This window comes from Danio rerio, chromosome 21 (genome assembly GCF_049306965.1).
Source record: "Danio rerio strain Tuebingen ecotype United States chromosome 21, GRCz12tu, whole genome shotgun sequence".
In the NCBI taxonomy this organism is placed as follows: Eukaryota; Metazoa; Chordata; class Actinopteri; order Cypriniformes; family Danionidae; genus Danio; species Danio rerio.
The window spans coordinates 20,500,717-20,527,733 of NC_133196.1; the positions used below are offsets into that span (position 1 = coordinate 20,500,717).

Genomic DNA, 27,017 nt, shown 5'->3' on the forward strand with positions numbered 1-27,017 from the left:
TCAAATCAATCTGAAGTCTTAGCAAAAAGTTTTAAGTCATCTGGTGAAATTATATGTCAATCAATATATTACATTATATGTATCGCAAAGTCAAATTTCTCCATTATTGTGTAGCCCTACTCCCAGTGCTCGCATGGGTTTCCTCCGAGTGCTCCGGTTTACCACATTGTCCAAAGACATGCGCTATAAGTGAATTGAATGAACTAAATTGGCTATAGTGTATGAATGTGTGTGTGAATTGGAGAGCGTATGGGTGTTTCCCAGTACTGGGTTTTGGCTGGAAGGGCATCCGCTGCATAGAATGAAAATATATATACTTTTAATATTGCATTTTAGATTTTATTTTCATAAAAATTTTATTTCAACATTTTCATTTAACTTAAACTTTACCAAACTTATTTAATTAAAACATTTCATATATAGACAAAAAACTATATAGACATTGTTCAAAACTAATACAAATAACAAAAATGCAGTTGCTCACATGCCTCCAAAACTTTCTAATTAGGGCTGCACAGCATTAATATCGCAATGTGCACATCTGCAATAGTCACATCGTAAGATATGCAATGTTGAATTTGTTGAATAATGTTAAATCTATACAATTTATGCAAAAATATATATATTTTTGTCTTGTTTCTTGCCCAAATATATACATTTTAAAGTGAAAACATGATCAGTTCACTTACCCTACTGCAAATCATAATGTTTGTGTCACAGAATTGCTTATAATTTTGACTTATTTCTTTTGAAGGTGAAACAAAACAATATTTGTACGTGCTCTAAGATTTATATATATATATATATATATATATATATATATATATATATATATATATATATATATATATATATATATATATATATATATATATATATATATATATATGTATATTTTGACTGAAAACAAAACAAAGCAAAGTAAAAAAAAGTATTTTTTTAGGCTGAATACTATTAGACTCATCAGAAAACCATCAAGTAGTGCTATTCAAAACATCATGTGAAACTGTATTCATATCACAATATTTATCGCAGACAAGTAATATATCGGTATATCATATTTTTCCAATGTTGTGCGGCCCTATTTTTAATACTACTACTTCCAATGTATTAAAATTACTTTCATCCTCTCAAAATTTTTGCTTTAGCTGAAATGCAAAACAGAACAGAAAACGTTACAGACTGAAGCAGTTTTCTCACTCAATCTTTGATGTATATTTTCACAGTGTTCATCTCCTGTCGGTCACTTGCAATTCGTTTGAAATGAGACTCTTGTTTGGCCTATAAGCTTCACCACCCCTTAGCCCTGCACAAAAGCACAGAACTGGGAGGCAAAGGAAGTGAAGAGAGAAAGGCCACCTTCAGTCTATGTGTGCATGAATCGTAGAGATCCATTAAATCTATTTCACCGGCTTTCCTTGGTACTCCATACATAAGCACCCAGCCTAAATTCCCCCCATAGTGACTCAGTGAAAGGGAGCCGGGATGAATAGCACACTTTATTGGAGCATGCCATGAGTGGTCAAACAGCAGTGGCGGGCCCATTCTTCGCCCCTTCAGGCCATTATTAAAAAGGGCTTTACGGAGCCTTGTAAAAGTGTTCTCTCCTCAGGGGGCCTGCATAATAAAAATCGAAGTCAAATTAAAGCCCCGCGGAGCAAAGAACTGTGGGTGGGCTTCCTCCAAGAAGCTGTGCTGATGTCCCATTCCCACCACTTGTGGCACGACCCCAGTCAGGACACTTTTATTTGGCTGACAGCTTCATGAAGGACAAGAACACAGGCTCGTACATGGCATGAAATCGGCCACAAAAGCCGAGTGAACGGATGAACAATTCCCAAGCAGGATGTGATCACAGAATAACTGGGCGGCAGAGAGAAAACATATGTCATTTCTACCTGCATTAAGGACTCTCTTATATGAGAAAATGCTGTGGCCAGAGGAGGAGCCAATCTGTCGGAGGGATAGGGGGTGAAGTTTTTAAACCGGGTGCAAATGCCTGGTTTTGAGGCAAAGTCAATGAATAAATCAGGGCTTGGTAACAGTACTGGCATAATGGCTTGTGGAGGTTTTGAATATGTTAAAATGCCTTTTCAGAGGCCAATGTAGGACTGGTCCTTTGCAGCTGTAACACTTTATGGACAATGACCACTCAACAGATGGGAGTCATGGGGAAAAAAGAGCTCAGTGTTCCTTAGCTAAGGAGAATTCCGCCCCCAAATCCCCTCAACCATCCCACCGACTTGGCTGTCTGCCCCCGCAGGTGTCCCGTGGCACAATAAAAATGCAGTAAAATGAGCAAGTTGCTTCAGTTAAGTTGAGTTTGTTATGAATAAAAAGAAAACGCTTCCACTGATTGCACCATATCAGTATTACTTCATATTACATATTCAGTTGTGCATGTTACACTAAAAAAGCATAGAGAAATGGCATGTGGCAAGTAACATTAAATCTGTAAAAGTTTTTCTGCTTTATTTTTTTTCAGTCAGTATTTTTTGTTGAAACAAACTTCGAAGTTCAACTTAGAATTTTAAATAAAGTTCTTTACAGTGAACTTTCATTTATATACACTTTCATACAAAATTCATAAACATTTTTATTAAGTTTGCTACTGTATATAAAGGCTGTGCGATTTGGGGAAAATTATCTATTTGCATTTTTTTTTTGACAGATATTGCGATTGTGATTTGGTTTTTGATTTAATTTTGTAGTCAAGATTCAGCTTAATAATATTGTAATAATAATATAGATTCCTACTGCTAAAATGCTGTGTGTTAGTTAAAAAAAGAAACTGAAAAGCTATTTCTTACCCCAATATTTATTCAAATTTGTTTTTAAATATGCAGAAATTAAACTCACTTTTCTCTAGACCACATAAAATTACCTTATCATTCTATAAAAAAGTTGAACTAAAATTAGAGAGATGATGTAGCTTATTAAACAAACAAAAAATAATAATAATAAAAATACAGAACCCTCAGCAAACTAACATGGCTGATAAGAGGCAGACTGAAAAGTTCTAATTGGGCAGAATGAAAGTGTGCTCACTCAATTGTCTAGTAAGACTATCACACACAGACGGCAGTCACGCATTTGCTCTGGGTGGGGGTATTTAAGTACATATATATATATATATACATACTCCATATCACTGCCTTTTGTGATTTAGCTAATAGCAACGTTTCAAAATGTGATCGTGATTCGTTTTTGATTAATTGTACAGCTCTACTGTATATCATCTAATCATATTTTTAAGGGAAATTTTTTGTTTATTTTTATGTAGAACACATGAACATTTTATCAGATTTTATTGTTTTATTAAGACTAGAAAAATAAAAATGCCAGCTTAACTTGATTAGAGTTCTTTTACTTTTTGGCAGTTTATTTGCACGACAACACCAAAACGTCTGTTGAGGGACAAAAAACAATAATAATAAAGAAGCAAGTACAAGTTTTTGAAATCTTTACTATTCTGTGTAGGAGGATCATTTTGAGAACATTTTCATCTGTATCAGAAACATGTTGGGAAAAAAACTTTTTTATTACATTGTTGTCATTAGGCATGGGTAGGGCCAGATGGAATCTGCGGACATTTTCTGCTATTTCTGCTGAGAATTTTGGTAAAAGTCTGCAGATTTCTGCTGAATTATTTTGGGAGTCTCATAACTAAAACCTTAATATATGAAATAAAAAATAATATATTTTTAACATTTACTTAATGTTAAAAATGCGAATCCAATTAGATTAACTTTATTTGGTAAATATATCTTGTAAAAGACATATAATAAAACAATATAAATCTAAAATATTACTGCACATATTGCATTGTACATAAATCAGATGAACATTTTCACATTAGTCAATAATATTACTGAAATTAATAAAAAAAAAACTGAATAAATATAGATATTACACACATTTACTCAAGTAAATAAACAGAATTAATGATGGGCTAAAAATCTGCAGAAAATCTGCGGATTTCTGTGCGCGCAGATTCCGGGTAGGCCAGCCTGTATACGATTCTGGCAGTTAGATAACCTTGGAAAAAATATCACGATTTCACGGTATTTTGATTACTGCTCTAAAATATATTTTTATTACATGTCTGAGTAAAAAGCAGAATCTATTTTCCTCTTTAAAAACAATATATTTTATTTTTTGAACGATTTATAATATTGTGAAACAGTAAACATGTCAGGCTAAATAATTCATTGACTTCATTAAGTCATAGACTTCTGCTGTCTTCTTTAGGTTCAAAAACACAGGTTTCTTTACAATTTAAAACTGCATCTTTGGGTATTTTTTCTGCTGTAGATACTGTTGTCCTAAATAATGTAAATAAAAAAATCGTATACATACCAGGTACGGTAGTACAGAAATTTTTCCAGTTTTAAAACCTTGACTTTTCCAAACCGCGGTATACCTTGAAAACGAGTTATCACATAAACACACCCTTACCAGATTAACTAATTAGCTATCAGTTAGCTAAAACTAATGCGTATTTTCTGCCACTAAATTTTTCACGCATATTCAAAACCAACAAAAGCATATTCTGTGACTTATTGTAGACTCGTGGGAGTTCATGGATAAGATTGCATCCAAAACATTTGTCCATTATAACAAATTTGGATTAGGTTAAAAATTTTTTTCTTTGTTTTTTTGCATCCATAAAAGGGTGTTTTGAGAGGTATTTTGACAGTTTAGAGCCCCATACAAGCTAAAGCCAATTAGAATTATAAGCAAAGAATCAAAATGCCACTGATGAATGATAACACTGTTATAAAAAAAACTTTGCATTTCGGGATAGTTTTGCACAGCTCTTTGATATAGGAGGCGAACTCCACTTCCATTAAATTTCAGTTGACTGAATTGTTTGGTTTATTTTGCAACATTAATTAATATGCATTGGGCGCGGTGTACAAGGTTTCTATATGACAAATCTTTCAGAAATAAATAGAAAAAATGTTTTTTGGACTTCGATGTGAAATAAGACTGCTGAAGAATTTTCTGATGAGAGATGAGCATGACATGGCAGCGGTGTAGCTTTTGTTATGCCACTGACAAAAAAGAATTAGCACTGTTTTATCATCTCAGGGTTTTTTCTGCATAGAGAATTATGTGGTGCCACCCTCCATAAAAATTGAGTTTGACCTCCTCCCTTTGGAAATTGAGGGTGTATGACATCATTAGTATGCTGACACATGAGACTGTCTACACATAGCTTTTTTTTTTTTTTTTTTTTTTTTGGATTTGAGCATTCTTTAAAACATTTGGGATACATAAGTCTGCAAAATATATAAGTTTTCTTTCTTAAATGCATTTTATAAATTTCAATAAAACAATATTACTTATTGGGCCTGAAATGTGTGCTCTACATCATCTTTAAGGTTTAAATTACACATGTGCTGTATATGCTGTACCACTGGATATCCTTTAAACCTGTTCACTTCTTGTCTATTGAGATTCCTCAAGTGCATTTTGGGCTTGTGAGGTTGGACATTCATTCAGAAATTACTTTTTCGTCTGTGTAATCTCTCACCGCGGAATTATCCTTCAGATATGCATAAGATGTGTGAAATCTGTAGTGTTGATGCAACATAAAGGCTGATCTCAGGTGCTGAGACTTAGAGAGGCTTATATTGGAGTAATTTAGTTATTGCTCCTTCTGAGCTAGATTTAATTTCTCACAAGTGTTCCCTTGCTCTCTCCTGAATCCATATTTGCTTTTAAATGCTATTTGCCTTCAGAATATTAATGTGCGTGCGAATATTAATGTGTATTTTCAGCAACCAAATCAAAAAGCTGTATGTATTTCACTTTTATAACCGAGGGTCTTATAATTTGCAGTCTTATAATCGTAACTAATGGTTTAAGAACTTGCTCCATCAAGCGCAATTTATGCATCCATCTTGAGCACATTCCAGTTCTCTTTCAAAAATTGATGAACATAATCTATCAAGCCGCCATTCCTCTGTAATTACAGACGCAGATCTAGATTTACAGATCTATAATTTCTTCATAAAAATGGTAAATAATGTTTACCGCCATTTAAATCTAGTTTGTCTGCCTCTGTTATGAAATTTGAGATCTTAAGCGTTATCGTTAAACAGTATTCCTATTTTTCATGCTCAGCAAGGGCAGGAGAAATTTAGTTTATGTCTCACATCTTGAACAAATGGAGATTTAATAGAGTAATGCTATAGCTGTTGGGTAAACAAGTTAGCACAATAAAACCACACTAGCACACATTCAAGCCCCAACCATTTTTTTTGTTTGTGCATGTGAAGTTTTTGAGATGTGACGTTATTTTAAATGCTGTTTTTGTACATTTAAGCTCATTTTACATTTGTTTTTATTACATAGTTCCACTGAAATTCCACTGGAAGTCTGTAATAATCTGTTTAATAACATTGCACTGTGGTGACCTCTATATGACCATATATCTCACCACAGGTCAGTGTCTTTTTTAGTTTTTGTACGTTTTCTGTAGGCAATTGATTAATTAATAGTAATTATGGAAAGTGCATATTCTTGTAGGTGCTACTTTATAGCATTTGGCTGTAAAGCAAATTACTTTAACAAATAATAAATCTGTACTGGCGTAAACATACTTGTTTTTAATATTATCAGTATCTGCCTAAGAAAATGTATTTATGTACCTATTTTGTTTTTGTTTTTGTATTTAATAGACTATATTAGGGCTGGGCAATATAACTTAAAAAAATACATCAATTTACGATTTAAAATATAACTTTTATAATAATAATTATAATTTAATAATAATAATAATAATAATAATTATTATTATTATTATTATTGTCATATAATTTCATTATTAATATACTGTATAAGTTATAAAGTAATTATTTAATATTAATTATATTTCTTATAAATTAATCACATTAGGCTGGTTGGTTGCTTTTATTGCTTGCATCTGGTAGATTAATCTTGTGCACCGAGCGAGTTTTGTCAGTGATATTTACTGTACATTACACAGCTGCGTCATGTTATTTACCCGGAAACAGCAATGCTGGATTCCAACATTAGATCGGTAACAGTTCCTTTCATAAGCGTGTCTTCTCTACTAATTGTTTTATCTATTACTTCTTACCATGAAAAATACATGGTGTGGTGCAGTTTCAAATGCATGTGTCTGGCGGCAAATGTTTTCAAAAATTTGACAGGCGTGTTTGTGTGTGTGTTTTTTTTTTTTGCCATGTTGTTCGTGTGTTTTTATGGCAAATGTGGGGGAACTATAGAAACCTAGAGCAAAACGTCATGTGTTAGGGTGAAAACCGATTTTCATACAAACAAATCGATGTAAACTTAACACTCAATTTTATCGCCCAGCCCTTGACTATATGTTGGTTATGGGCTTTCAAAAATATAGAGTTGATGATTTCGTTAAAAATTTGGATATCGGTGCATACGTATAATTTACATTGAAATGAAAAGAAAAAAAAAACTTGTCAGTTTGACAGGTAATATTCCATTAATTCAAATTTTCTTTGTATTTTAAAATGTTTGCATACAAGCATCAAGACGCATGCCTATAGACTTAGCTTGTGATATAAATCCGCTTGATATAACTTTTGTAAATGAATGTTTTTGTAATTTTAGTAAACTCCGAAATACTATTGTTGTTTAAATGAATGGGCAAAATGCATTAAAAAATCCTGTTCTTAGTAGAAAACAGTATTGCGTAAATGACTACATAGGCTCCAGTCTCTACTGATATCTGGCAGATTTGCATTTTTAAGGCTATGGAGGACATTGAAGTTAATCACTTTGCATTTGGTCAGGTGGCTTTCTGCCTTAATCACACTGAAATGGGTAATGATATTTCCCTCCCCTCTCAAATAAGGGAGTCCCTGCCCAAGGTTGAAATTAGGGTCCTTGTTCTTAGAGGACAAATGTAGTTCACTCTTTCTGGTGCGTGATTGTCTTTGGTCTGAATTATTTTTAACCAAATTAGTGTGCATGTTCACTTGGATGATATGGGAGCTTTTTTTGGGAATCCCATTAAAAGAAACTTTATTACCGCAAAACTCTGCGTAATGATATGCAAAATGGTTGACAGTGTTACAGGTTTCGTTATTATATGCATTAAATGCTCATTTTTGATTGCAGTGGTGAATTGGATTAAGGGCTAGGGGTTCCTAAACAATGCATGAGAGTAAATGGCTTAAGCACACAACTCTACCACATGGTTTGCATTATTTATGGGCAAGGAGAATTGAAAGACAATTAAAACCTTATTATGGGAAAAGAACACTTCAAGTGGAACACACATACTGTACGATATCACGGATATTGCCATGAAATCCTGTAAAATTTAACACATTCTAATCGCGGTGCATTTTTCTGTCCATGCATTACAATTTTTTCAATCACTTATATTACAGTGGATATTATATTACAGTGGATGGCTAACAGGTCATTATGCGCCTATTTTTTTTAGAAATGTTAATCTATTGATGCTAGAGCTAATTAATATATTGTTAGAGCATCAATATCGTAATGTGTGCATCAGCAATTGTCACATAGCAGGAATAAAAAGTTAAATGAAGAATCAAAAATAAAAATATGATTAATTATTTTTTTAAATCATTGTATGTAAATATCTATGCAATGATGATCATGTTATTTTACGTGTGATGGTCCAATTTTGCTTTTGAATACTGTTATACACCCTAGAAAACCATAAAGCACTTTTTATTTAGCTGTAATTTTTGTTCCATCGTATTTATATATGCTTGTAAATACTTATATTCTATGCAGATGCACTGCATAAAAAAGACCTGATCACGCCAGTCAATCTTTTCAAATAGAAGTAATCAAATCGCCTGGTGAAATTATATTCATATCTCAATAAACAGATGCAATTATATTTATTAAACCCTCTTTGAATTTGTTTTCTTTTTTAAATATTTCCTAAATGATGTTTAACAGAGCAAGGACATTTGCAAAGTATGTCTGATAATTTTTTTTTTCTTATTTGTTTGATTTTGGCTAGAATAAAAGCAGTTTTTAATTTTTTAAAGACCATTTTAAGGTCAAAATTATTAGCCCCTTTAAGCTATATTTTTTTCCATAGTCTACAGAACAAACCATCATTTTACAATAACTTGCCTAATTACTCTATATTCTGCCTAGTTAAGCCTTTAAATGTCACTTTAAGCTGTATAGAAGTGTCTTGAAAAATATCTAGTCAAATATTATTTAGTTGCAGGCAAATTAAACTTAAGTGACAAGGTAATATTGGGCCGATTGGGCCAGTAATGATCCTGTCTACTGTCCCAAGCATCTCTCATGTTGGCCCCGGGCCATTGGGCAGTCCTTATTGTTGAGCCCTGTATAATATAATATAATATAATATAATATAATATAATATAATATAATATAATATAATATAATATAATATAATATAATATAATATAATATAAAAACTTATAAAATAATATAATAAAACATTTGCTGGATAAGTTGGCGGTTCATTTCACTGTGGTGCCCTGACTAATAAAGGGACTAAGCCGAAAAGAAAATAAATGAATAATCGAATAAATAATAACCATATACATTAATTAGTAACATTTTTGCCCTATTTAATAAATACAGCTATTTATGCCATTTAAAAAAATATTCAAAGGCAAGTATACAGTATTCCCTGTCTCTTGAAGCCTTACCTACCAAACCTGAGCTATTAAAAACAGCTCTTTTTTAAAAACCTTATCCCTCACCCTCCTTCAATTTGGCCGAGATCTAGTTATTATCCAATCTCCACACACTTGATTAAAGAGCAGGCCTGCATGACTGTCACCCTACCCGACGTGACATCTCCCTTCCGGGCCACCGTTTGACTTGCGGTCCCTCTCTCTCCTGTACGCCGTTTGGATCATGTGACGGGGATTATTAATGGCCGCCGTCTCTCTGCCACTTGACACAGTGCTCCAGCTGTCAGTGGGCTCGTGGGCCGTATGATTCTGGCGCTGGTGCGGTGCCAGTCCTGGGTCTGACCCATCCGTCACTGTCAGCGGCAGTTGGGTGATGAATGGACCGGGGAGGCACGGCGAGAGGATCCATACTCACCCACGTCTCACTTGCTCCTCTCTAAGACGTCCTCGTGCCAGCTGAGGCCTGCATGGCCTTGCACTTCCGAACCCAACCTTGATTACTTAAACCAGCTGGTTGTCTTTCACGGAATTAGGTTTATCCTTGCCGCACATTAATTGTCACTTCTCTGCCATTTTACCCTTGACATGATAAGTTTGCTGTTCTGCTGTTATTATTAATAATGCACTTTTTTGGGGTGACAAACAAAACTAAACTAAAAACATGTTCCAAATGGAGCTGCTTACTTTTCTTGGACTGTCTGAGATCCATATTTAGCTTCATTTCACAAAGGAGCCCTGCGGTTGTAATTGTATTAGTAATTATTCATTTAACTTGGTTATAAGGAGCTAAATGCTGTCACTGAAGGAAGCAACAGCTTTCGTTGCTAAAAGGCAATTCATTTCTGAGCTGAAATCTAATTAGAGGCCAATGCTTAAAAGAGAAATCTTTTCTGGTGATAATCTTATTTGCCAGCATTAACATCCCAGCTGTGGCTGATGTTTGCCCATTATGACAAAATGTTTGCACACACTTTTGTAGTAATAGGAAGTGCACACACACTTCTCTCATGGGCTTGATAGTGAGCTAGTCATTCATCCTTAAACATCTGTTCATCTTTTGATTTTGTTTAGGGTTGGGACAGATTTGGATTGGAGAGTTTCTTATTCTGGGGTGGCGTGGTGGCGCAGTGGGTAGCGCTGTCGCCTCACAGCAAGATGGTTGCTGGTTTGAGCCTTGGCTGGGTCAGTTGGCATTTCCGTGTGGACTTTGCATGTTTTCTCCAGGTGCTTCAGTTTCACTCATAAGTCCAAAGACATGCGCTATTGGTGAAATAGGTATAGACTAAATCAGGGCTGCTCAACCCTGCTCCTGGAGATCTACCTTCCTTCAAAGTTTAGCTCCAACCCTCATAAAACACACCTGAACCAATTAATCAGGACCTAAACAGCACTTGATAATTGCAGGCAGGTGAGTTTGATATGGGTTGCGACTGAAATCTGCAGGAAGGTAGATCTCCAGGAGCAGGGTTAAGCAGCCCTGGACTAAATTGTCAGTAGTGTTTGTGAATGAATGATGGTTTTCCAGTCTAAGCCAAAAAGAAAATGATTCTTAAAGGACCTAAAAATGAAGTTTCTCTCGTTAATACCCCTCATGTCGTTCTAAACCCAAAAGACCTTCATTTTTGTAAAACAGATGAGGATATATATGTATATTTTTGGTTTAATCATCGACAGTAAGGATACTGAAATGTTTAAAACCCAATATGGTATTAAGTGTATCGTCAAAACAGTCCATGCATCATCAGTGGTTCAACTGTAATTTTATTAAGCTACTGGAATAATTTTGGGCTCAAACACATTTTATTGACAATGAGTCGAAACTGTCAGTGTGCCAGCATTGCCATGACAACATAGTCGCACTATTGCAGGCAGCAGGAACAAGTATACTACATTGAAATGTTCTGTTGGTGCAATACTTGAACAGAATTTGCTTGTACAGTTAGCATGGTTAATGCATAGATAAGTATATTTTTACATTAGTGGAATATCCACAGATAGGAATATTGAGTTATTTTAAACTTTGACTGCGGCACATGAATGCAAGCTAGTCAATGATGCATTGTGTTGCTCCTGCGCTTTAGTCGCCATAACAATGAAGATATAGGTTTCATAGCACAGCACTTTCCATGTCTGGTGTGAAAGCTGCTTCACATCTAGTAACTACAGCTGGAGTGAAGTGAGGGAGTGAAAAAATGATAGTTTGGTTCATCCCTACCTATTTATTCTGTGTAATCCACAAGCAAACCGCTTAAAGAGTCATCTAGGCAGATGGTCTGGAGTGACATCCGGTTTGCGAATGAACTATTCTTATGGTCTGGTTGTTTTGAATTGAATCAGTTAACCAAATTAAACTGGACTGTCTGTAAAGTTTGTGACTGGAGGCAGCATTGATCTGAAAGATCAATCAAAACTTATTTTGCTAATTAATCATGAGCGTGGAAATAAAGTCTGAATAAATAAAAGTGACTTTTGGATATGACCAACATGATTTAAACCAATAAGCTGTTGCGTATAATTCTTCAGTGCTGGATTTGTAAATTGAATCAGGCTTTCAATTACTTCAACAATAAGTTTACTTGGACACAAATAATTCAATTTCAATATGATTAAGACAATACTCTGATGAAGAGTCTACCATGTAAACCCTATGTTTTAATTAATTTAATCCGATTAAGGTCATAATCGAACTAAATAGAAATCGAATTAAGACACATGGAGTATCCCGATTTTAGTCGCATCACTGAAGTGCAGCACAGACATGTAAACACTGCAATCAAGGGGCATGCATGAAAGGTTCCTGAATGAAAGTGAAAGTGCCAGACTACAGTTAAAGTCGAGTCAGTCGACTAATTAAAAATGAAACACCTGACATTACAAACTCCAGAGGAAATGTGGAGATAGCGTGGTGACACAATGACGTTAATTGTGCTATAACTCGTAAAATGAGATCATGAAAGCAACATTCAAAAAGCAACTGATGTAAACACCTTAATCATATTATTGTCTTATTCAGACAAAGGCAAATAATTTGATTACTGATGTCCATGTAAGTGTAGTCATTAACAGAAGCCAAGGAAACAATTCCTTCTTGCACCAAAGAATTGATGAGCCAGAGATAACTATATGTGAATTGAACATTTGAGGAGGTGAAAGTTCATTCTATGCAAACAATGCCATACGATGTTCAATGCAGAAAGCACAACTTGTTATTTTGTCATAAAGGCTGTCATGCCCATCACAGTTCAGTGGGTATTGGAAAATTGACTGCTTGAAGTGATTCTTTGTCTGAATGTGACATAAATGTCTGGAGCTTTTTAGCTATTTTTTTTTTTTTACCTCCTAATCAGGTTCTCGATATATAAAACATCACATCTCCACTCATACGAGTATGTTTAACCCAGCACACAGCATGTTTTGAAAATTGGTTTATTAGATCTTGAAAATGACTGAGTAAATGGTAAGTAAATCAACTCAATTTCTATATATTATTTGTCCCAGACCAAACAAACCAAGAGAACTGAACTACAGACGTGAACGCACCACTATACAGTATCATTGTAGTATGAGTTGTTCAAATTAAATGCATAATTAAATATGAAGAGTTCAGAGGCAAAAACCTTTAAATGCCATCTGAATATTTCTTCTAAAATGAGCATTTATGTCCAGCTCCTATGTGTAGACTCGGTAATATCAGTTTTATGCCATAGAATAAACCCTTTTTGTGGTCTTCAAAGTGAAATAACTTAACATAAACAATGGAGGCTGACAAAAAATATTCACTTTCGATGGACATTTCAGATGCCACTTAGGGGTTTTTAGTCAGTAGTGCAATGAATAAAACATATTCCACAGCCATATCACCCAGCAGCCCAAAACCGGTTACTCGCTGAAGCTAAGCAGGGCTGAGCCTAGTCTGTACCTAGATGGCAGACAACATGGTAAACTAGGTTGCTGTTGGAAGTGGTGTTAGAGAGGCCAGCAGGGGGCACTCAACCTGTGGTCTGTGTGAGTCCTAATGCCCCAGTAAAAGTGAAGGGGACACCATACTGTCAGTGGGCGCCATCTTTCGGATGAGACGTTAATCCGAGGTCCTGACTTTCTGTGGTCATTAAAAATCCTATTGCACTTCTCGTAAAGAGTAGGGGTTTAACCCCGGTGTCCTGGCCAAAGTCCCTCAATTGGCCCTTATGATCATGGCCTCCCAGTCTATTACTGTCTCCTCACTCCACCAATAGCTGGTGTATTGTGAGCGCACTGGTATCGTTGTCCTGTGGCTGCCGTCGCATCATCCAAGTGGATGCTGCACATTGGTGGTGTGGAGAAACCCCCCTCATGATTGTGAAGTGCTTTGGGTGTATGGCCATACACAATAAATGCGCAATACAAATACACATTACATTACAATATATTACATATTCCAAATAATTTGCTAAAGGGGTTTACTTTTGGTCACATCCATAATGCATGTTTATTTTCTTTATTTAAAGTAAAAAATATGTTTACAGATTGATATTTTTCTGATCCCATAACTGTGGTCAGTTGTTCTGGAAATAAAATGTTAACAAATACTTTCTATGTGAATCGATGTGTTTAGTTTATACTGCAAACGTCACATCCATAACGCTGGAATTGCTCAGATAGCTTATTTTGTAGAAATTAAGCACATTACATTGTCGCTGACATTGTGCTTTGTTCAAATTACTTATCTGCTTATGATTTGGTTGTTCACAAATTACGTGATTTTCACTTCTCATGAACACAATGAATTTACATCTGAGTCTTGGAAAATCATTTGTGGCACATGTGTACAGAATTCACGTGATTAGCTCAGTGACACAGATATGCTCTTCACACACTAGTAACAGCTCTTTAATAGAAGTCATCCATAAGAAACCAGGGGCCACAAGGGAGGGCCAGTGGAGGGCTCTGATTAATTCAAATGTGTCTGGCGTGGAGGGGCAGATTGGAAAGTTCCCCAGCGTGCCGAAGGGGGCAGAGCCAACGTGGTCATCCGGAACGGCCGGCATAGCTTCCCTGCAACCCCCGTTTCCTCTCCATCACTGTCAATAAGGCAAACTGCAGCCTCTTACATCATTTAATTTACTATTTCAATGATTACATACCTCATTGCCTTGCCATTGTTGGGCTGATTGATTTAATTAAGTTTGGATTAATCACGGCAGGTGATATTTAATGTTTCGGAAGAGTGTAAAGAATGAGAGGCCCAAGATGGAGAAAATCACTCTATGACACTTCACTGAACAGGAGGTCATGAGAAGATTAATACGCCGTATGGACAGGGGTTAAAAAATAAATTTCACTCATGTTCTGGCTCTTTGGTTTTCTCTGCTCTCTTCATTTTTCCCCATCTTGGGCCATTGGCCTCCCCACCCCATTCTTTACCTTTTGTTGATTAGTTCTCTCAGGATGTGAAGTGACGGTACACGGAGGTCGGATGAATTATGACGGCAGCCTTTCAAAGGTGACCCCAAGTGATGATCCTGTGATCTACATGTGAAGCGTTTTTCTCTCCGATCAGCCTCCTGATGCCTGTCAGCTCTGGCGCTTCTGTCTTGATGCCTGTATGATGTATCTGCATCACATGGGACAGGTCAGATGTGATAATGTGAAATTATTCCTACATTTGACATGTCTGACAGTATAGAATATATGCTGAGCTCAGTGGAGTGTGCCGTTTTGTTAAATGGGACCAAAATTGGCATTCAATCCACATATTGGGTACAAAACTGAATTGTTGGAGGCTACAGCAAATTCTCATTGATGTCTCTATTGTTTTGCAAATTTGTTGAGCTTTGAGATACCAAAACACCACCAATGGCGGTTTATTTCCTAAAGCATTCTTTAGATATAAAATAACGGTTAATATGAGTAGGCTTTTGTTATTGTTAATTCTCAAACATTTAGTCACCTTGAAATTATAAAGTTCTATCTGCATTCTAATTGATTTTGAGATATTGAGCTTCAAAGTTTTTGCAATCCATACAGTATGTGTGCAACATTAGTTTTTTAAAATAACTCAATTTTGAAATGTCAGATAGAACCTTATAATTCTAAAGTGACAATATTTTAAAACAACAATAATAACTTTAGGCCTATGTGTAGGTCTACTGTTGCTCAAAATGCTAAATTTTATACAGTCATTATGGTGGACTTGAACAGACTTTCGATCTTTCCTGTTTGTTAATTCACAGTAAAATGATGACATCAGAATACAACTATTCACAATTATAAAATTGAATTATTATGTTTGAGACATGTGCTTTTCATCTGTCATTGACAACATTATTAGACCAATTGGTAATCGTAAAATGCGTTATGATCATTTAAATGATGTGCGGCCAGTTTCATTTTCACTTCTGAGTGGCTGCTGTCACTGTAATAAAAAACACACACAGGCAAATCATTCTTTCAGCGCAGCTCTCAAACGATCGCTCTGTGCAACTAACTGAACGTTATTTACAACTATATTGCTTGTTATTTACAGCCTATGCAGGTTCTATTCACTAAAGTAGCCGTCATTTGCGTGCTGCGTGCACGTGCGTGCATTCTCGGTAGCTTGCGGTCAGCTCACGTGTGATTTCACGGCCGCAAATACATCATTACATGAAGACAGAAATGACATTTCTGGGTGAATTATACCTTATAAATACAGTATGTGACACTTTTAAAGCCATTTGAAGGTGTTCATGTTCTTGTGAAGACTTGTTCGACTGCCTTGCTTCTCTCCTGACCTTGAAAATATAATTGGCTGAATCGTAGAAAAGCTAAATTAAGATTGTGTGTAGGGTCGAATCAAGATTGTGATCTTTTTTCAATTAATTGTTTAGCCCTAATAACGATGCTGAGCTAGCATCGCGATCCTTCGCACTGCCCCTATCACAGCAGTAATCCACTCGCGAAAAATACACACTCAGGCCCCGTTTACACTAATATGTCTTAAAATGTTTTTAAAAATTGCATTTTAGAATGAAAGAGAGCAGTGCACGTCGGACAGTTTATCAAGGATGTACAGCTGGATTGCGTCTCACTATAGTTGTTAAACGTGATATTTAATTCATCTGGGTCTCTATCTAACGACTCTTCGGTCTTTTGAATCTATCAGGTAACATATCACAGCGTCAGTGCGCTGCTTCAGTCTTTCGCTTTAACATTTGTACTTAGTAATTTTAGCGAAAACTCCAGATACTGTCAATTGGTTCCTGTTGGTTGTGCAACGTTTTTTACCACCCAAGTTTGTCGACTCCATTACATTGACACCGAACACTCTGGCTATTCATGCAAGAGTCCCGCAAAAAAAATGATTGACAGCTGGTAATTTGTGTGTAACTTATCTTTTTTTTATTTATAATTTGGTTATGGGTAAAACAAAGACCAAGTGGGTCAGGTAGTTGAAATGGTAGGCTACAAATAATTAATTTGTCCTGAATTATTTAAATATTTATAAATAATTAATTCACTGCCGCCTTTGACGACGATGCCATCATCCATCGCGATGTTTCACATTAGACATCGTACCATGCCAAATTGGCCGACATCGCCCAACCCTACGGAAATGTAAATGGATTGGTAGCCAATAGGCTGTAAAAATAAGCATCTAGATCTTTATTTCCACATCATGTGAAAAGCACTTGTCAAACCCCCGCAGCCAGTAGGTATTATTTCCTTTACAAATCTGAAAAGGAAATAATCCACAATTTATTTTCATATAGAGCTGTTATCTGCAATGTGCCGTTCCTATATTGGCAATAAAAAAACGAATTAATACATGAAAATTCTTACATATAGGCCCTTTAAACATTTAAACAGCTTGGTGGTTTGATTACCAATGCAGACTTCATTTAGCTATGAATTATACTGATGCTTCTAAAGATTGAGATGCTTGTGCAATGCCACGCCAGTGTTAACACAGCACCTGTTACCAGGCGAGGGCAAGCCTATCCAGCACAGAACAATGGGAGGAGTAGCACAATCAGGGCCAGAGGTAAATTAAAAGGTTTGCAATGATCCTTTGATGAGACCACATGGCACAGCTAAATGGAGCAGTCTCTCCCTTATCAGGGTCTAAATCAGCCTCTTCATGAGGCACAGCGGCCCAAAACGCACGCCGGACGGCAGACAATGGCTCTTGAGGTGGTGCTGAGGGAATCCCTCGACTCGTGCCACAAATGTCCCCAGCTGCGTCGCCCTCTCATCAAGAAAGTCATCTTTGGCGTGCCGCTTATTGTGGCTTTACAAGGGAAAGCTTTGAATGTAATTATTTGTCCAGGGTTCTGGTATCATTAACATTGTAATAGGGCATCTGTCAGTGTTGTACCCCGCTGCTCTAGTTAAACTTGATCCTCGTGCTTTCCTATCTTTGCGCGATTCAGTCCATTAATTAACCTGCACCTCCATCCGACCCCTGGACTCCCGTTACGCGTCGCGTGTGACACGCACGCCACTCATTAACTCCTAATTTAAGTTAGATGTCTCATCCTGCCCTGTTTACCATAAACAGGCGTAAACACAATTCGGTGAAAGCAACATTGTGCTAATATTTACCAAAAGGGTCTAATGAGCCATGCAAATGATGTGTAATTTACATTGCAGCAGCTACCTGTCCTTTTTATTATGAATTAACTGGAAATCCTATCTTTATTAAATGCATATATCAAAAAATATATATGTTTATACATGTTTACACAAGATGTAACAATATACAAAAGAATATCATCATGCATATTAAGAACAATAATCAAAAGCCTCTCTATAAGGATCTTAGTGCAGCCCCAAAATAATAATATATTGAAATATTAATTGTCATTTTTAAACTTTATACTTTTCACTATCATTCAAACCAATTAGTTTTACACATTTTTGACCAATACCACCTTAATTGTTTTAAATACAATAAAATGTGGTAACTGTAAATCCTATTTCTATTGAATATATAAATAAAAAAACCTTATGTTCATACATATCTACCATGATTTACAGAAGGTGTAACAATATAGAGAAGAATATTGTCATGCATATTTAGAACAATAATGAAAAGCCTCTCTGTAAAGATCCCAGTGCATAATAATAATATATTAAAATATGAATTGTCATTTTATAATGTTCACTATCATTCAAACCAATTGGTTTGACATATTTTGAGCAATACCATCTTAATGGTACACTACACAGTAAATTGTGGTACGATCATTTATTTAGGGATATTTGAATAAGTATAGGTCAGATATATTTACAGAGTATAAGAATGAATGTACAGTTTTATTGTTATATTTTATAATGATGGTATGAACATTATAATGTAATGTTTTTTGCTTTTAGTGTGTACCATTAAATTACTTTTAATAATAATCAACTGACCTATACTCCAGTTACACGTCATGTGTGATGCACAGTACACCATTCATTAACTCCTAATTTAAGCATTACAATATTCATATTTCCTTATTTACCTCTTATAAGTGTAAACATGATTCTGTGAAGCTAATATTGTGCTAATAGTTATCAAAAGACTCTAATGAGCCATGCAAATGATGTGTGTAATTTACATTACAGCAGCTACCTGTCATTTTTATGATGTTTATGCATTCAACAGAGACATTATTTCCAGATATATGGATATTGTAGTAGAACATCTGCATTTGTAAACATTAGAATAGAGGCACGGTTTAGAAAAACAAAGCGCCTCTCAGGGAATATAGTCAGGATTGTTGTTGACAGCGCTTCATGACTGACGAGCTCTGGATTTGACATTTGTTGTTCAGCAGTGAAATATGGCTTTTCAGTTGATTATATGTCCATATAAATAATAGGTGAGGCCAGAATGATCATTAAATCATTACTAGGGTCCAAAATGTTCATTAAATCATTCCTAGGGTCTTTGTTTGTGTCCAGATGAACACACTTCTATGGGCCATCTGTTACTTGCGTCCTCTCTATTTTCTCCTCTGACTGCTGAAACTGCTGAAGCATGCATGGCTTGCCCCCGTCTCCTCATCACCATACAGTCATTACACATTTAATGTTCTCCAGACCATGCTGGGCTGTTAATAGTTTACTAAACGTACAGTTGTGATTGCGGCAAGATGTGCCCTGTTGTCATTGGGGTAAATAAATATTGGTTGTAATTGAAAATATTCCTTTTTATTTACAAGTCGTCATTGCATTTCCATGAAACTGGTGCCTTTTTGGATTAATAAGGGGATTTTTTTACTGTATGTTTTATGATTAGAAATTGCGTTGTGTACTGATTAAATGTATTTTAATATTTACATTACATTATAACTTTAATATATGTTGATGTTTTTTTACCTAAAAAGTTATCTGATGATATGTTGATTTAATTCTATTGGCCGTTATAAGTTATAATCTATTAGAAAATGTTGAAATTTTAGTGAATAATAATAAATATAAAATATTTGCAGTGAAGATAAACTAAACTTTGTTACTTAACTTGTTAAATGAACAATATAATAAATATATTAAAAAGGTATTTGAAATATATTATAGAAATATATTGATATATCAAAATATATCAATATATCAAAATATATTGAAGACTTTTTATTACAGCTGTAGCTGCAAAGAAAACAGTCTAAAACTAAAATACAAGAAAATTAATTACAATTATATACTATATATACAAAATAACATATATCATTAATAATTCAAATATGTTATTATTATTATTATCATCATCATCATTATCATCATCATCATTATCATTATCTGCTTGTCCAAGTGCTATATCAAACTGTATGGGGAGACTTATCAAATGTTAATAACAAATGTTAAAAAGCGATGTAAGTAACAATAATTTTATATTAAATTCATTTTAATGTATGATATGACTAAAAAGTAGTCATAAACGAACATTTTCTCAATTTAAATGAGTGGCAGCTTGGAACCAGAAACAGTATTCCATACATCACCGATACATCACGACTTAGCAAGCGGATTGTTTTGTCCCATAATAACTTCAAAATAATATTAAAAAATGTAGTTTACTTTTTTCAGTGTGATTTTTCTTTATTCTCTATTTCTTGATTTTCTTGTTTATTATTTTTTTTATAGTTGTTAAGTTATTCACAGCTATGCAGGTAAAGTTTCAGATATATGTGTAAATGAGGGACAAAAAACTACTTTTTTGCTGCTCTGCTATTTTTGGGTCTTGTAGAATTAAACTTTTTTTCTTTGAGAAAACAGTAGAATTTTTAGTTAACAAACAAACAAAAAAAAAACTTCTGCTTTTAGTGGGACTACAGGCAGATAAAGGGCATGTAGAAGAGTGTCAATGAGGCTTAGGGTCCGTTTACACCACAGACATAATTGAAACTTTTTATATGTTTTGCTGGTTAGTTTACACTACATTGTGTCTTGGGGACTGAAAATGCTTACTATTAAAATTTTTTTGAAATTGCAGCCGTTATTGATTCTGTATATACACCCAATACAGGAGTCTTTGTAAACGGTGAAGCTATTCGTAGACATGCTGTACGTAGACATGCACAGTACATGTCAATTTTAAAAGCAAGTCCAAACAAACACACAACATTAGCAGAGTAGTGTAGTGTACTGCAGCTTAAGAGCTTGGTTACTCTATCACAACCAACAGCAGATATGTATCACACGCACAACATACTCTAAATAGAAATCAGCACAGATGACATGTCTTTAAATGCTGTTTTTGGAACGTGGCAGTGATAGGTCGTTTTTACGATTCATTTATTTTGAACAAATCTTTTGTATGACTCGAGAATGAGTGATTCATTCATTCGCACATGTACACATTTGTGCAGCTGGAGTAGAAGATGATTAGTTCCTTTTTCGAGTCTTCTATTGGGTTTGAGTCATTTGTTCATCACGTGAAAGACAGAAGCCAATCATATGCATTTAGAGCCGGAAAAAGATTGGATCCGTTAATTTCTCGTGTCCTCATTTCTTGAGTTATCTCTCTTTATATGCTGTCACGTGATGAACAAACAATTTAAAACCCTGAAGACTCAATGTGAACTATGGCTCCTTTTGGCTTAGACTGTGTGCATTGGTTAAGCTTCTACGAGACTGTCAGTGTGACATGAACGAACCACTCAAATTTGAAGACCTGTTAGAAGTGGTGAGCTGAGCTAATCATTTAGCTTTTCACTTAGCATTTTAATTGTAGATGTGTTTAGAATCAACTCGTAACATTTTAATATTATTTTGGCAAATAGAAGGAAATTACTCGAAAAGGTCAGAGTCATTAAAATGATCTGAACTTCCCATCATTAGAATGTGGGTGACTTCAATAACAGATCTCACTTTCCTACAAGTGCTGTTTACTAACTAGGTGATAGCACTAACTACTGGCCTGGCGTATGCAAAAACGTTTTTGCTGGTTTTGCTGGTTTTTGGCTGCTAGCCGGAAACTAGCTCTCTGGAGCTCTTACTTTTTCGCCCACTGAAGCTAAGCAGGGCTGAGCCTGATTAGTTCCAGGATGGTAAACCACATGGGAAAAATATGTTGCTGTTGGAAGTCTGTTTGGGTCCTAATGCCCCCATATAGTGATGGGGATTCAATGCTGTCAGTGAGCACCATCCTTTGGATGAGACGTTAAACAGAAGTGCCATCTCTGTTGTTGTTAAAAGTCCCAGGATGTCCTTTAAAAAGAGTAGGGGTTTGTCCACACCGGTATTGATAAACTGGTGTGTGGTGTATGAAGTTTAGGAATTATTTTAAAAACATTGTCATCTGTATGTTAAACTTTTTAAATTTGCAAGGAAAAACATGTTATTGTGTACATGGCGACACAGTGGCTCAGTGGTTAGCACTGTCACCCCACTGCAAGAAGGTTGCTGGTTCGAGTCCATGCTGGGCCAGTTGGCATTTCTGTGTGGAGTTTCTCCGGGTGCTCTGGTTTCCCCCACAGACCAAACACATGTGCTATAGGTGAAATGAATGAGCTAAATTGGCTGTAGTGTATGAGATGTTTCCCATTACTGGGTTGCAGCTGCAAGGGCATCCACTGTGCTGGATAAGTTGGCGGTTCATTCTGCTGTGGCAACCCCTTGTAAAAAAAAAAGGGAATAAGCTGAAGGAAATGAATGAATGATTGATTGTTATGTAAATGTAGCCTTACTCGAGAAATGTACAGACAAAAAAGGGTCAAAAAAGAGAAAAGTTGCACCCAAAAACAGACTGGTAACAAATTCCTGAGTTTAATCTCGAAATAATGATTATGCACCCATATGTGAATAACTTTGAATGTGGAATCGAGGAGGAGGAGGATACATTTTGGGATTAATTTAAAGCAGCGGCAGGCAGCGAGACGGCAGAAAACAGAGCATTTACACAACACAGCTTGAGAGATTACAATATATGTGTGCATTTATATTGCCTCCTTTGGTGTCTCCTAAATTATTCATATCATCCAGATCAATTCAGTCAAATTGTGCCGTGTGACGGAGGTCGTGCATCTAACAGGGCTTTTTCTCTGCCTTCATCTCACTGTAATACAGATCTCTCTCTCTCTGCCAGAGCTGTTTTGTAAATGACCCACGCTTGTGTTGACATCCATATGTGCGTATACTGCGTTCGGCTTTGTTTTGCGAGCACACGAGGTGACGGTTGTTGAGTAGAGAAAGGACCTGAAGCACTTTCCATATTGTTTGATAGACATGAATGAAAGCAGTCAGACGGAGGACTTATTTGCAGAGAGATGATGTCTAATGGGGTGAATCGTTTAAATGGGGTGTAATGTGAGGTGACGGCAGTTCTAGCCTGTGAGTTAGATAAATGTAACGCTATAGGGAATAACATTAACACTTGACAAAGCTGGGTTGGAGAGTATATGAATAGTGGTATATGTACATGAAATGGTCCTTTGTTAATAATTCTAACAGTACAGGAGAATGCGATTGTCTGATTATCATGTCAAAAAGAGGTGGGACATAATATCAATATGCCGCAATACGTTATCGATACTCTGGCGCCAAGTATTGATATTTATCTAAATGTACATAAGATCTGAATTAATTTATCAGTCTTACTGTGTTAGTTGCAGTACACCAAGTCGCCTTGTCATAATGGTGGATCAACGATACATCAGAGATGTACTAGCGTCAAAAACGCTGAACTATGAGTCATTGCAATGGTAAAAATCTCAGGCATATGGATACTTTCTTCTGTCCAAGCTGGACTAAAGTATTTGTGTTTCAGACATCCTGCCTGAATCTTCCGCTACTTTCTCCCTCACAGACCCACTTTCAGTTCGCTCACGTGTGTCCACGGTCAGTGCTGTGAGACTTCATACAGGAGCATGTGCTCAAACTATTTAATTAATAGACCTTTTAGACAATTTTAGATCTTGGGAAAGTCTTGTTGAACTGTGGCTGAAAATATTTGGGAAATAAAGTAACAATAACAAATAGCTATTTTGACAGTGTTTTCTTAAATTTAAATTCCACTAAATTGAGATTCTTATGACTAATTTAGAGATGTGTCTTTTTAGTCACAAACTGCTCTTCATTTTTAAGCTGTAAACTTGTTTTACATCATTCCAATTTCTCAAAACATGCTTTTAATAAAATAAATGCACCAAATACCATTTTTTTATTATTCATTTACAAATATCGTGATACATAGATGGTTTTCTTGTGGTGTATCGACATCATAGTATGGCTAATATCGTGATATATCAATATCGGGAGCAAAATATCGTACTACTACTACTACTACTACTACTATTACTACTACTATTACTACTACTGCTACATTCACTACTACTACTACTACTACTACTACTACTACTACTACTGCTATTACTACTTCTACTACTACTACTACTACTACTACTACTACTACTATTACTATTACTATTACTACTACTATTACTACTACTACTACTACTACAACTATTACTATTACTACCACTTCTACTACTACTACTACTAATAATACTATTACTACTACTACTGCTACATTCACTACTACTACTACTACTAGTACTACTACTACTACTACTACTATTACTATCACTAATTCTACAACTACTACTACTACTACTATTACTATTACTATTACTATTACTACTACTATTGCTACTACTACTATTACTATCACTAATTCTACTACTACTACTACTACTACTACTACTACTACTACTACTACTACTATTACTATTACTATTACTACTACTACTACTACTACTACTACTGCTACTACTAATATTACTAACAAGTCCCTGGTTCGAGTCCCAGCTGGGCCAGTTGGCATTTCTATGGAGAGTTTGCATGTCCTTTCTGTGTTCCCCATGGGTTTCCACCGGGTGCTCCAGTTTCCCCCACAGTCCAAAGACATGCTGTATAGGTGAATTGAATAAACTAAAATTGGCCGTAGTGTGTGTCTGTGATTGTGAGAATGCGGCTGGAAGGGCATCTGCTGTGTAAAAACATATGCTGGATTGGCGGTTCATTCCACTGTGGGGACTCCTCATAAATAAAGTGACTAAGGAAAGAAAATGAATAATAATAATAATAATAATAATAATAATAATAATAATAATAATAATAATAATAATAATAAATAATACAAATATTAATGATCATAATAAAAAACCGTGTTTCATGCTTGGTTAAAAAACATTGTATGGCCAGCCAATTTTCAGTCACAATGACAAAACGTTTTAGGCACTAAAATAGGACACGACAATCAAACTTAAATATTTGAAGCTAGGGAACGATTTGTCATTTTAATAGACGTGGACATATAAAAAAAGCTATTTTTGACCATTAATGTTTATTTGACTTCAAAAAACGATCATGCTGGCAATTTATTGCATCTGACTGAATATTCTTTCTCTCTATGTGGTTGGAATTGATTATGACTCTGAAGTCAGAGATAGCACACATAAATCCCAGGCAGTGAGCCATCGTTTCTTATCTTCATTACCGCATAAATACAGCTGTTGACATTCCTGGCGAGATCAAGATGTTCCTGTAGGGGAATAAACTCTGCGTCTGACACCTTGATTTTTAACATGTGAGCAAATAACAGGGAACTATGAATTTCTGAAGGGCAAATAGATGAGATCATTATGCTGTTAACGGGTGGCAAGCAAAAGTGTTTTCCTACTTCCCAGTTTGGCTTTGTGTTATTGATTTCATCCACCTGGAGCTTAAAGCAAGTCACCGCAAGGTAAAATAATATTAATATTAATATTAAAATACTAATATTAGTATTCATTTTAGGATGGTAACACTTTAGTTTAAGTAACACTTTACACTATTAACTACTGGCTTATTATCAAGATATTAACTCTCTACATCACTAAACACCTAAACATTTACATTTAGTCATTTGGCAGACACTTTTGTCTAAAGCAACTTACAATTGAAGAGGATTCAGCGATTCAACAAGAAGAGGCAATACACACAAGAAGTGGTGGTTTGTCAAGCCCACTCATCTGTGTGAGGCACAATCAGATTTGCATAACGTTTTGAGGTTATCACGTGGTGTGGTGTGGGGGAGAGAATAAGGGGTTCTGCTTTTAAAATAATCAGCTACTACCTTGCTAACTTAGAAGCTAATGTATAGTTTATGGAGCTACAAGTTTTTAATGGTTTGTTATATGTGTGAATTGTGCCTTAAAATAAAGTGTGAATGATACAAAAATATGATCACCATATTTAACCAGTCAGTTCATTACATTTAATAGTTTTCAAAAATTTTGTCTAAATAAGCAAATGAGGCATTGTTTTATTAAGTTTGCTCTAAGTGGAGTCTGTTCTTAGGACTGTGACATTGGAGTTGGGTTCAAGCTTTTTGTTTGAATTTTAAACTTGAGTCAACATTTTCTACTGAGCGGATTTTGGGAATCTTTTTTTATTACTAATAATTAGGGGTGTAACGAATCACAGTTGATCTGTGATCCATATGGATTACACCCCATGGTTTGGAACGCACGTGACCCACTGATAAATAAATTCTTTTAACTAGTGGGTTAATCCAACATATATAACAACTGCAGAGAGATCGCCTCCCGCTTCATTCGAATCACATGTATGAAAGCATTTTGGCTGCCCAGTAAAATATAATGATTAGGAAAAAGTTTTGGTGGGACCTACCTAAATGCTTTCTTAAGTTATTAATTGAAGGTGTTTTCTCTCACTGTTTGTTTAGCCTGCATTAATGCATTCAGTGTAAAGCTGCATGATTAAACATTAAAAGATCTTGATCTCATTTCAAACCCGTGCAACATCAATGATGAATAATAAGGATTTGTATGTTTAATAATCATTCTAATCGATGCATTCAAACCTGTTTTTGATCTATTTTCTGATCGAGATTTA

At 35.4% G+C, this 27,017-nt stretch overlaps 1 long non-coding RNA gene across 2 annotated transcripts in view; it reads left to right on the top strand.

The window, feature by feature from the left end:
- The window catches only part of LOC141379847 (uncharacterized), a 118,614-nt gene that overhangs the window by 56,700 nt on the left and 34,897 nt on the right, over positions 1-27,017 (top strand). Inside the window, exon 3 of one of the 2 annotated variants that reach the window (XR_012396723.1) lies at positions 1,227-3,355. The exons of the other annotated variant lie outside the window; for it this stretch is intronic. This is a non-coding gene — a long non-coding RNA (uncharacterized lncRNA). Of the gene's footprint in view, positions 1-1,226; positions 3,356-27,017 lie in introns of those variants that run through there. 2 annotated transcript variants of the gene reach the window in all.